Source organism: Salmo salar, chromosome ssa10 (assembly GCF_905237065.1).
Source record: "Salmo salar chromosome ssa10, Ssal_v3.1, whole genome shotgun sequence".
Classification (NCBI taxonomy): Eukaryota; Metazoa; Chordata; class Actinopteri; order Salmoniformes; family Salmonidae; genus Salmo; species Salmo salar.
Window position 1 is genome coordinate 49726487 of NC_059451.1, and position 5167 is coordinate 49731653.

General features: G+C 42.7%; 1 long non-coding RNA gene across 1 annotated transcript; it reads right to left on the minus strand.

The window, feature by feature from the left end:
* Positions 1-250: 250 nt before the first annotated feature.
* On the minus strand, positions 251-2361 carry LOC123724421 (uncharacterized). The gene is made up of 2 exons (XR_006756961.1): positions 757-2361; positions 251-371 (listed from the first exon to the last, which is right to left on the minus strand). It is a non-coding gene; the product is annotated as an uncharacterized lncRNA (long non-coding RNA).
* Positions 2362-5167: the final 2806 nt, after the last annotated feature.

Sequence of the window (5167 nt, forward strand, 5' to 3'; positions counted from 1 at the left end):
ACTTGAGGGAGGGAGGGTGGGGGGGAGGACTTGAGGGAGGATGGGGGAAGACTCGTGGGGGTAGGTGGGGGAGGTCTCGAAGGGAAACGGTAGTAGACACAGAAACATCTCGTTAATAGTCTCATACACGCTAACGATGCTTACAGACAACACTCGTCCTTTACTCAAAGAATAGCTAGCTGTCTTTTACAGAAATAGATATGTCTAATGTTGGGTGAAAAACAGAAAGGAAAGCGCCGTACACTGCTGCTCATGCTCCCAGGTAATCTTTATTTCTAACGTTTCCACCCGTAGGTCTTCATCAGGCTTCCATATCCCAGGTGGGAGTGGAAGGTCCTATATATAGGGACAGTACTCAGTGACATCACTTCCTGAAACAGGAGGTAAAAAAAATGTTTAACAGTTTCACAATATTAACATTCAATGTATCAAAATATATGATCATACACAGGAAATGTGATCAACATTTACAGTAATATATATACACATACAATATGCAATTAGGATAAAAAAACAACAACACAATTTGGACATATTGAAACTATAAAAACGGTTTTAAGTCAAACTCCTCGTTAAGGCCAAGAGGAGACAGTGTGTTGAGCCTGTGGATCTAGAATGATTCCCTTTGAAGAAGATTCCTCTCAATGTCTCCTCCCCTGCGTGACGTCTTGACCATTTCTATTCCAATGTATCTCAGAGAACTAATAGGATGTTCAGCTTTTACAAAATGAGCAGCAACCAGATTTTTTGTCTCACCTGTCCATATATTGCTGCGGTGTTTACTGATCCGTGTCTTAAGGCTTCTACGGGTTTTCTCTTTTCAACATGTAAACAACCTTGGTGGACATGCAGAATCAGGCCTTTGATCTTAAATCTTTGTCCTGGGCGGGGGTGGGTATATGAGTTGCATTTGTACATGAAGCTGCGATGAGTGAGTTTTCCATGAGTTTGCCTACAACTCCAGCACCTGCGGAAAGTACCTGGATGCGCGGATGTTCTTCAGCTTTTGTAATGTTTAGTGAACACATGGTTGAAGGTACAAATGAACTGAGGAGCATATAAAGAATGTGAAAGGATTTAAATGAGTGATTTGGACAGTCACAGGCATACACTGAATGAAGGAGTGAGATTTTCTGAGAGACGTCAGGATATCATCCAGACAACATACAGTAGGCTTTATACCTGTTCAAACAACTAACTCTAGGTGGCAGTATGCACCCTTTCAGTTTGTTTCCCAACTCATAGAAATAGTAGAAGAAGAACACTGACCACTTCACAGGCACCATAATGGGACAGATAAACAGAAGAGTCCTCTATCATTCTCTATGGTTCAACTAAACATTACCAATGAACAATAGTCAACATTCACACAATCTAATGTTTCATCTATATAAACAAAATGTATAATAATACATGCCATTTAGCAGACACTCTATCCAAGCTGACTTAGTCATACGTACATAACTGTTTTACGTATGGGTGGTCCCGGGAATCAAACCCACTATCCTGGCATTGCATGTGCAATGCTCTACCAACTCAGCTACAGAGGACCCTCCAAAAAATAAGTTTGTTTTATGGTGAATGCCAAATTTCCCCATATAACTATGGCTCTGATTAGAGCTGTGAAACACAGAAACAACCCCAGTATCAATTCCACCTGTTTACTCATGTTTGTTTTGACTGTGTTAGTAAGTGGTTCCCTGGGAGCCATTTTGCCATGATGAGGTTGATCTGTGGTCCCTGGGGAGTTGATTACAGAAAGAGAGAGAGGGGGGGGGTGTCATGCCTCCCTGCTGCTGCTGTCTGGCCACAGGGGAAAGACATGACACGGGAGAAGACAGGGGAGATGGGGGGAGAAGAAGGACAGGGGAGGACTCAATGGGTAAGATGGAGATCTTGAGGGGGGTGGGGGGAGGAGGACAAGGGTGGAGGAGGACAGGGGAGGACTCAGTGGGTAAGATGGAGATCTTGAGGGGGGTGGGGGGAGGAGGACAAGGGTGGAGGAGGACAGGGGAGGACTCAGTGGGTAAGATGGAGATCTTGAGGCGGGGGAGAACTTGAGGATGGGGGAGGTCTCGAAGGGCAACGGTAGTAGACACAGAAACATCTCGTTAATAACCTCACACTATATATATATAAATAAATAAAAGTTATTAGCGGATTCGGCTATTTCAGCCACACCCGTGTATCAAATCAAGCACACAGCCATGCACTCTCCATAGACAAACACTGGTAGTAGAATGGCCTTATTGAAGAGCTGAGGGACTTTCAACGTGGCACTGTCATAGGATGCCACCTTTTCAACATGTCAGTTTGTCAAATTTCTGCCCTGTTGGAGCTGCCCTGGTTAACTGTAAGTGCTGTTAATGTGAAGTGGAAACGTCTAGGAGGAACAACAGCGCACCCGCGAAGTGGTAGGCCACACAATCTCACAGAACACGACCACCGAGTGCTGAATCGCGTAAAAATCATCTGTCCTCGGTTGCAACACTCACTACAGAGTTCCAAACTGCCTCTGGAAGCAACGTCAGCAGAATAATTGTTCGTTTGGAGCTTCATGAAATGGGTTTCAATGGCCGAGCATCTGCACACAAGCCTAAGATCAACATGCGCAATGCCAAGTGTCGGCTGGAGTGGTGTAAAGCTTGCCGCCATTGGACTCTGGAGCAGTGGAAACGCAGTCTCTGGCGTGATGAATCACGCTTCACAATCTGGCAGACTGACGGCGAAGAATCTGGGTATGGCGGATGCCAGGAGAACGCTACCTGCCCCAATGCATAGTGCCAACTGTCAATTTTGGTGGAGGAGGAATAATGGTCTGGGGCTGTTTTTCATTGTTTGGGCTAGACCCCTTAGTTCCAGTGAAGGGAAATCTTAACGCTACAGCATAAAATTACATTCTAGACGATTCTGTCCTTCCAACATTGTGGCAACAGTTTGGGGAAGGACTGTTCCTGTTTCAGCATGACAATGCCCCTGTGCACAAAGCGAGGTCCATACAGAAATGGTTTGTCGAGATCGGTGTGGAAGAACTTGACTGGCCTGCACAGAGCCCTGACCTCAACCCCATCGAACACCTTCGTGATGAATTTGAACGCCGACTGCGAGCCAGGCCCCATCGCCAAATATCCGTGCCCAACCTCACTAAAGCTCTTGTGGCTGAATGAAAGCAAGTCCCGCATCAATGTTCCAACATCTAGTGGAAAGCTGTTACAGCACCAAAGGGGGGACCAACTCCATATTAATGCCCATGATTTTGGAATGAGATGTTCGACGAGCAGGTGTCCACATACTTTTGGTCACGTAGTGTACATGCTAATGATGCTTACAGACAACACTCATCATTTACTCATATAATTCAGAGAATAGCTAGCTGCCTTGTACAGAAATAGATCTGTCTAATGTAATGTGAACACATGGTTGAAGTGACTGACGAGCATATAAAGAATGTGACAGGATTTGATGAGTGATATGTACATTCACAGGCATACACTGAATGAATGATGTCTGAACAAGGTGTGAGATTTTCTGAGATATATCCTATTTCTGAAGGAAGTGTGGAGAAACATCAAGTTATCATCCAGACAATGTTCCAAAAGAAATGTAAAAAATACCTGCATTGCATTCAGTTAGCACACAAAGCACTGACGATGCGCATCTTGAAAGTCAGCCATGAAATGTTCAAAAACAAAACATATTACATACCGGTTTCCTTTTCTCCACAACTCTTCACTACAGAGGGTCGGTAGGAATAACACAGTATCATCATCATCACACTAACAATGGAGCAGAGGTCATCGCTGGGCTTGGGTTGTATACCGGGGTATTTGGAAATAGCGACGGGGAGGTTTTTCAACACTGTCAATACCATTGAAACTATTAACTTGAAGTTTATCAATAACAAAAATAATATTTGTAGCTACTTTTTAAGTAAATACCTGCAGTTAACTTGTGCAAAACTTTAGTAGATAAAGCAGATTCCGTTCTTCATTTCACCTGTAACATTATTTGACATTATGAAGCTTAGCATAGTTCCCCAGAACGGTAGAGCCAGTCGTGTTTGTTTGTAAATAGCACAACAGGAGAAAGCAGGAGCAGGTGAGTCCTGCTGTGTATTGACAGGGATCGCTTTTGATATTGAAAGTCAACAGTGTTTTTTTGCTTCAATAGCGTGATCAGGGATGTGCAACTATAGTTTTCCTTCACAGTAAATACATTAGTCCAACACATTCAGCTTCACATTCACAAACAGCTTCATTTTCATCAGATGATAACAGACGTGCAACGCTACTTGGCTGGCAGCCACAAGTAAAGGAGTCTACAATGAAAAAGCTAAAATTATGCATGGCCATCATATTTCTGTTTTTCATAGAAAGAATGTAGCCAACTACGTTTTCTAAGTTAAGCTTAAAGTTAATCTTGAATTTAGGCTGGCTAAAAGTAGGCTGGCTACACAGAGAAAGAGTGCAGAAGAAAAGTAGCTACACGTCAGAGCGCTGTTTGAATGTACAATGCCCGTTTGTGAATTCTCATCCCAGTGGAGAAGTGCAACTGAATCACAAAATGAGTCTGATACCGAGCAGAAATTACAATAAGAATCATTTTAGATCTGCATTTACGAAACACAGCAAGAGATTTCTTATGCGTTCTTTTTTTCCTTCGTACATTTTTTTGAATCCTGCGTTAATGCACCCCCTACATTTAACTTGCTAGTCTAAGTTACTGAATTCATACGGTAACGAGGCATCATATTGAACACGGTTACATGCACACAATAATGTGATTGTGGATAGTCAGGTTATTATAATAGTTTATTAAAAACGTTTACATGCTTTGATAAATGCAGAAAATCGCCAATCAAAACTAACTTTTTACCAATTATATTTTTGAAAAGATTTTGATACTGTAAAGTTTGTATGTGAAAACTATTTACACTTTCAGTTTTTCAGAACTCACTTCACTCTTTCACACAGCTTGAGCTACCAGCGCTGGCACATACACAGATCAACCACTTGAACGCCGATTAAACCATGTACGTGTCCTAATCGTTTGAAAGATTGATCAGAAAACCAGGTGTTTTAATCGGCGTATGCTGACTTCGATCATGACCTTACGCCGATTAAGATAAGCAGAGTAAAGTGTTTACGTGACTAATGCCATACTCGGC